The sequence below is a fragment of the Lygodium microphyllum genome, chromosome 16 (genome assembly GCF_053477565.2).
Source record: "Lygodium microphyllum isolate KBCC chromosome 16, Lygodium_microphyllum_v1.1.10, whole genome shotgun sequence".
Lineage (NCBI taxonomy): Eukaryota > Viridiplantae > Streptophyta > Polypodiopsida > Schizaeales > Lygodiaceae > Lygodium > Lygodium microphyllum.
The window spans coordinates 144,960,498-144,969,106 of NC_141150.1; positions in this window are offsets into that span (position 1 = coordinate 144,960,498).

The window sequence follows — 8,609 nt, forward strand, 5'->3', positions numbered from 1 at the left end:
CAACATTGATGTTCCCAAGGCTTTCATCAAACTACAACTTGAGTTGTATGGACGATACAAATGGTTTTTGATTTTTCTTTTAATTCTCATGATGATAACTAAAAATCAATTGTAAATTCTTGATAACCCTCCAATAAAACATTTCCAATATATAGTTACGTGATTAATATCAAGAAAACTAATTTCTAGTAAGTAACAATCTTTTAAAAATTATCTCGTAAGGGTAATGCTCAAATGCACTCATGCACCCTTATTTTTGTTTTACCTATGATGTGGAATACAAAGGATAAAAGAGGAGAGTACATCATAAACTTGATCTATGTACGTGTGCTATCACAAATCAATACTTGATGTGTCTACTTTGAGAACATCAACATCATCTCGAATGTTAGGAGAAAGGTAGGAAATATCACTCCCATATGCTATTTTTATTGCATCAAATTCATCAATTGCTAATTCCTATGAAATTGGCAAATGTATATGGTTCCAATGAATCAAACCTTATTTGGCCATTAGTATTGTACTACTACTTGCCACAATAATGGTTTTTTGACGTGATGAAATGTTGCCAATATGAGAGTAGCACGTGTGATTAAATGTCACCAATTTGACTGCAATGTGAGATTTGATATTGCTTATTTGAGAGTGATGATATACTTGCTTTGATAGTTGATTCGTTCTTTTATGTCATGTTCTTAGTCCTTGTGGGGGTGGAGGGAGAGTGAGAAGTCATATTCCCTAGGTCACATGATAGGGTTTTGACTTTCTTAACAAGTTGTTATTGCCTTTTCAAGAGGCATTGCTACTATGAATACATAGGTATCCTTCTGACTTAGCAATTTTTCCTTACCAATTCCTATTGTATCTATGTCAAGACATAAAATCGGCTCAATAGTGGCTCTCTCACACTCACCTCAATATTAGAGCTCAAACACTAACCCCCATGATCGAGTGGCTACAAGAATGGCTAGAAAACCCTCAAACTAATAATATGCCACATAACAACACTAATTGTTGGAAGATTGGTTTCCTCGAACTCCAAGCAAGAAGTCTCCCCACATAATAATATCTAATACACCACATAAACATCACTTAGCCACCTTTGATTGAATGTCATGGCCTCTTAAAATGAGAAATCCTTAATTAATTAGGGATTTGACTCATTGGCCCTCCCCTATATCATAGAACATATCACTTTCTCTCCACTCAAACTCACTATATCCCACAGGACCCATGAGCCTAGAATACCTTGGACTTCCTCATCCATACTCAACCAAAGTGAAAACAATTACTATGCTCCATTCTATGCCAGGAAATATTTAAGATATATAGTATATGATTTGTGTGCAATTAGGATTTAAGGAAAAATATCATAAAAGTGTAGCAGCCGACTTTCTCATTTATACATATGCAACTTATGCAATGTGATGATGCAACACCCACCAACAGCACTGAGTTCTCCAACCTCATGCTACTGTAGGAAAACAATGAATACATAACCATCCTAACCATGAAATGTAGTAGAAAATTAGTCCATTCACTATGTACAATCATATTTATAGTGTTTCTCTTTATATGTAAGATATAATAAACGATATCGGGGCTATCTTTATGCTACCAAACTATCACTTTTCCATTAGAAGAGGTTGTTTTGCATTAAGTATGATGATTTTATATGTGATCTGATGTTCTTAGATTCAAATGTATCTCGTAAGTTTTTGTAATTATTTCTTTTTTTATTTTTCTACTATTTTTAAGTCCTTTAAATTGTTAGCTAATAAATGTAAGAAAATATAGAAAAAAAAGGAACAAACTAGCAACCAGAAGGAAGCTAGAGAATTCATCCATTTCATTCTATATGATTACATTACTCCATTATATTTCAAAACTATGCATGAATTTTATGACTTATACTTAAAAAATTAAGGCGCATAAAACCTACATGTTACACGATGGATGCTCCAAGGCTACTGCTTTATTCAACCACTAACACACTTGAACATACTACACAACACACTCGAGTAATGCACTCCAATGCTTGTTCTATATAGATGATCTGTCTTTCACACTCAATTGGCCACCCCCTTTCTCTCACATGAATGCACACTTATATAAGGCTATGGAGGAGAGAAGACAAAATATTGGTTTGACGAGAGAGAAAAACTAAATTTACAACACAATAAATATTTTTTCTTATTTATTTTCTTTAAACCCCATGTCTAGGTCTCATCCCAAGGAGGACATGGCATTGGTCGGGGGCCTGACTCGAACCCAAGAACCTACCAAACCCTCCCAAAGCAACAAGTAGCTTCTAGTACTTATATTTTAATTATTTTTCATAATAGGACTCTTAATTAATTTAAGCCTATAAGGCACACTCAAAACCCAACCCCTCATCCACTAGGGATCTTTATAATGATAGAGGACTAGCTAGGGACTCCCACATGTTGGGAGTTAAAGGCCATATGTGCCTAGCAACCTATTCTTACTCCACCTTTCAAGTGGTATCAAAGCAGGCATTCGAGGAGCTTCATTGACATTGCATTCAGCCAAGAAAAGAACTTGACTTACAACTTTTTTAGTAGCCTCATTTCAATCCATTTGAGGCATGCATTGGCTTCCCTACCTTCAACACTTATTCTAGGCTAGTTGAGGAGCTTTTCAAGGCTTAGCTAAGCCTTGTTGAGTGCTTACTGAGCTGAGAAGCAAGCATTCTATCCATTTTGAGTGAATATATATTGTGCTACACAAATCGTGGCCAAATATAGTAACTTGATAGCACTTTTGTATTTTGGCCATAACTTTTGTACATGATATGGGACTAAGGTGTGCACTACTTGTGGCACCATGAGGTGAAGTTGATCCACAACTATGACTAGTCCTTAGAGGAATGAACTATCTAGCTACTAACGTTAGGGGTAAACTTCTACTCTTAAATGCACTTAGATTGTTCTTACCACGAGGGGCTATAAGACCCCTAGATTTAAGAGATATAGGACTAGTATAATAAATGGTATTTGTGAAATATCTATGCATGCCTCCTTAATTGTTCTTCACGCTACTCTCATCAGATAAGAGGTTTCTAGCCTTTGCTCTCATTCATGCCTAAGCAAATCCCTCTTTGGTTTTGGATGAAGAGGCATACACTTTAGAATAGAGTTTTAGGCCCTAATGGGAATCCTAGAGGACTTCCGACAAGTGCACCACTTGTCAAGACCTACAATGGGCTCAATAATGGCTTTCTCACACTCAACTCACTATTGGACTTCAAATAACAACCCCCCATGACCTTGCAGCAACCATGAGGGACTCAAAGCCTTGACTAGGAAAACCTCAAACTAATCTAGAACATTGCATTGTAGTCCAATCACTATTTTTTCCCCATATAATGATGCCTGATACACCACAAACGTCACTTAGGCATCTTTGACTACATGTCTTGGTCTCTTAAAACAAGGGATCTTTAACTGATTAGGGATTTGATGTGTTGGCCCTCATCTATATCATAGACCATATCACTTTCTCTCCACTCAAACTCATTTATATCCCACTAGACCCACGAGCCTACAACACCTTAGACTTCCTCACCCACACTCGACCAAAGTGTAAACAATTGTTATGCTTCATTGTATGCTAGGGAATGCTTTAAATGCATATAGTGTATGATTTGTGTGCAATTAGGATTTAAGGAAAAACATCATGTATGTATAGCAACTAGCTCTTTCTCATTTTTATATATGCAACCTACATGATGTGATAGTTTGACACGCACCCAAGGCACCAAATTCTCTACCTTAGGAGAGCAAAGCACACATAATCATCCTAACCATGAAAATGCAGTAGAAAACCAATCATTTCAACAATGTATGATCAGATTTATAGTGTTTCTCTTTGGGTAAGATATAGTGGATGGCATTAGGGCTATCCTATGATACCAAACCATTGCTTTTGCATGACAAGCATTGTTTCCATAAAGTATAATGATTTTGGGTGTGATCTAATGTTTTTTAGCTTTAGGGATATCTTCCTAATTTTTTCATAATTATTAACATTTTTGCATATTTTTAACTAGTTTTTAGGCTTTTCTTTTAAATTTTTTGCTAATAAATACAATAAAATCTAGAAAAAATGGAAGAGGCAAAGAACCAAAAAATAAATTGAAAATGTTTATATGTTTTATTCCATAGGAACACATTACTCCACCATATTTCAAAACTATGCATGAATTTTATGACATGCTCAAAAGCCGAGATGCCCGAAATTCGTGTGTTATTTTAGGGATGCTCCAAGGCTATTGATGCTTTATTCAACTGAATGTATTCCAAAATTCTCTAGTGATGTGTTGCAATGGTCTTTCTATATAAATGATCCATCTTTCACACTCAATTGCTCACCCCCCTTCACTTACATGAATGCACACTAATGGCTATGGAGGAGAGGAGAGAGAAATATTGGTTTGAAGAGGAAGAAATACTAAATTTACAACACAAGGAATCTTCCATTTTAGCAAGCATAAGTGGTATTAATGTGAAGCACTTGATAAGTAGATTTTGTTTTTCATATCTACCACCTACGAAGTGAAGAAGATAAAGAACAATGATTGCAAAAGCATCAACATGATGGCATGTTTTTGTACTTATTTTCCTCTTGTTTCTTTATTTGAATCACCATAAACTACATGCCCTTTGCCTTTTGGTCTATGCACCCTTAAAATTAGTCCACACCCCTTCAAACATTGGCCAAATCTTGGCATTTTTGCCATCCACATTGTCTTTTCACACAAATTAAGTGTTTCAGCGTGAAACTATGCCTCAAATACGCAAAATTAATTATTAAATGATTGTTGGACACTTCTCCACACTTTGCGCTCCACTTTCATCGTTATCTTTAAAAAGCATATTGGTTGCCTTGCAAAACGGACCGCATTTAAGCCTTGAATCTTTGTGTTCTACTTAAAACGGCTTGCAAATCTGCTCAAAACACTTTCAAATCCTACAAAATGTGCTTTTAAATGCTCATCTCAATTTCTCTCCCTAATCTCGTAGACATGCATACACATGCACACACACAACACTATGATAGTATTTGTGTTTCTCTTTGTGTGTTTAAGCAACACACACAATCATGGTCCTCTCTTTTAAACATACATGCACACATAGACAAGTAGATATATGCATGTGCACCCACCCACACACACACACACACACACACACACACACACACACACACTCTCTCTCTCTCTCTCTCTCTCTCTCTCTCTCTCTCTCTCTCTCTCTCTCTCTCTCTCTCTCTCTCTCTCTCTCTCTCTCTCTCTCTCTCTCTCTCTCATACATGCTTGCTAGCCTATGCAGGACCATTTTTCTACCTTTCTAGCCAATACATCATACACACTCACTCATGTACAATATATATTATTCTCTATGCACACTACACACCAATGTACTCAAGTGTGCATGCGCACGCACACACACACACACACACACACACACACCATTTTCAAGGACCCTAACTATAATAGCAAAACACGCACATATAGACATTTAGTTCTTCACACACTTATTTGACACAAACCATTTAGCCATCTACATAAAATCTTGAAATACAATCATCTCCCTTTCTTTTCCTCTTCTATGCACTTTGATTCATGTTATATAGCCTATAGATTTATCTAGATTCCTCATCTATACATTTGCATACATATGCAAACACTTGCATACTTACAATGATATGCACACACACACACACACACACACACACACACACACACACGTGTGCACACTCGTATATATGTTTTAAAATGGCGATCATTTTTCTCCCCCATCACTTGTATGCTTGTGGGTAGACACATGATACATGTATGTCTATTGTCATTGAGGTATTCGTCTATCATCTTTAATGTGCAATCTCCATCACTAAGAGATATGTGTATGTCTATTGTCAGTGAGGTATTCATCTATATCATCTTTAATGTGCAGTCTCCATCAATAAGAGATTTTTCAACTTCACTGTTAACCCCAGCTCGAGACAAAAGCAAGTGAAATGCTAATGAAATGGAAGAAGCAGGATGGAGAACAAGCAAAGGTGCAAATGCGACCTCTAAAATCAAGTTAAAGGAAAAAACGCATTTTTAAGTGAAAGGCGCTCCAAAACTTTTGTAAAAGAGCGCAAGTCTCCCTCCTGTGCAAATTGTAAAAGGATAAACAAGCATAGGCTAAAGAAATAGGCCAAGTAGAAGGGAATGGAAAAGAGGACCTTGCCACAATGGCCGGTCATGTAAAAAGGGGATGGGTGCCCATGGGATTTTAGGGCATGTATATAAAGTTCAAAAAGTGGATGAGAGCTCATTCTTTGGTGTGTGGCAACAAGAGACTCTTCTTATTCTCTTCTTCTCTTCTCTTTGCTTGCTTGTGTGTGCTTGAGAGAGGGAGTGCGAGGGAGTGAGTATATGAGGGTGAGGGATCAAGGAGGTGAAGCTCTCCATCATCTCCTCTCTTCTTCTTCTTCTTCTTCTCTTCTCTTCTCTTCTCTTCTCTTCTCTTCTCTTCTCTTTTCTTGCACGCGGCTATGGAGTGAGGATGCTTGAGCTTGTATCAAAAATTGTGGAGCTACCAGTGTACTTGAGGGAGGAGGTAACTCATTCGAGCAATCAAGGTAAGCTCACTACACCCCGGTAGGATCAAACGTGTATCGGCTGGGTGAGAGATAGCCATAGGTGCTTGCTTGAAACAGTCTGTGGGTCTTGGCAGTTGAGCATAAGCTCCCTCTATATTTTGGTTCTGTTGTCGAGACCAACAGATTCAAGCTTGAGCGCTTGCGCGCCTCAAATCGAACATCAAAGTAAGGGTTTCATCCTCGAACCGGAGCTTGAGATAAGTAGGAAGTTTGGGTTTTTTAATATTCACAACGAGTAAGTATTTTGGTTATTTTGGTGGTTTGATGATAAGGAGAGTAGGAGAAATCATATCAGTACTTTGCTTTTGATTCTTGTTGCATTTAGAGTAGGTTAGGGTTAAGAAATTAGATTGGAAAAGTGTAGGGTTCGCTGCTATAAAATAGACCCAAAAGTGGCACAAATCAAGAAAAACGAGGAAACAAGAGTGCTCAAGGAGATTAAGGTCGACAAGTGAGTAATTAGGAGTGGCAAGACCTTTGTCGGGAAGGGGTTTAATCACCAAGAGGTAAAGGGAGGTCTCATTTGAAACCATGATTGAGAGAGAGAGAGAGAGCTCCATTGCGTGGATTCGCTTCGATCTTGCCGCCGACGAGTTTCTTACCTACTACAAGTATATCCAAACCTTCTCCTTAATCCATAGATATGATCTGGAAGTGCTTGATGACTACCTTGCCGTGAATCACTCAGTGCATCTAATTTTTTGTCATTCTAGCAAGAAACGCATTATGTTTGGCCTACTCGGCTAGGCTGACTCAACTTACTCACTCGAATACACAGCCACTCAACCCACCTAGATTCAGGTTGAGCTGCACATTCGGACACGCTAGGTACTTGGCCCGCCCAATTCGGTCTTGGCCCACTCAGCTCGGCCCAATCCCATTCAACCACTTGGCCCTCAGACACAACATCCCCTCGGCCCTCGACCATTCAGCCCTCGGACCATTCAAACCATTCGGACCATATTCAACATTGGCCCACTTGTGCCCATGTCATTCGAATGTCCCAATTTGGCTCAGTTCCACTCCGCTCTCAGCCATTCAGCCCGTCCGAATTATACACTCGGCCCCTGCAATTCAAACCTATTGGACCGAATTTGATTTTTCTCAAAATTTTTAAATTTTGGACCAAATCCACCTAGACACCGAATGTACGAACCTTCAAATGCCATATAGATATTGGAAACACATTTTTGGTGCAAGGAATAGAAGAATCAGCAAGATGCAAACGTAGGGGCAATGCTAGTTGACTATCTAGCGATTCAACCCATTAGCAACATCAAACAGAGTCGTAAACCCCAAAAAAAATATTGACTGAGCAAAAGGCACAACGAAAACCCTATAAATAGGCGAGGATGGTCAGAAACCAAACATACAAGCCTATCACGCCAAACCCATAAGCAAGAGTGCAAGAGCCTCTTAGACACTTTGTTTTCTCACTCACTCTAATTTCCAACACTCGAAATACACTTAAGAAAAGCTAAAATCCTGATTGCACATAGTGCACGAAAAAGAGTACACACACACACATATAGAGTGAAGGTAAGTTGAGAACTATTTGTAATTAATAAGGAACTCACTCAGACATAAAAATTTGAAAGAATCCACCAGTAAGAGAAGATTCCAAGACATAGAAGGGTGATTGAATCCCAAAGTGTAGGGCCAAGAAAAGAACACAACTGAAAAACCAGATGCAGCAAGCACCGACACTATCAGGGAAGTGGATCTACCCGACCTCATCAACCTAATCGACAACTCGAAAAAACAAGAAATCTTAGACATGGAAGAGGGTAGCTCATATCATAAAAGCAACAAAGAACTTGATATGGGAGACTTTCTCGAGGCGATCCAGCAATTAGTGAGTATATATGATGCTCGAACCCTGTTGGAACACTGCAGAGATCTACAGAGGACATCATAGTGGACCTTGAGGAGAAGAG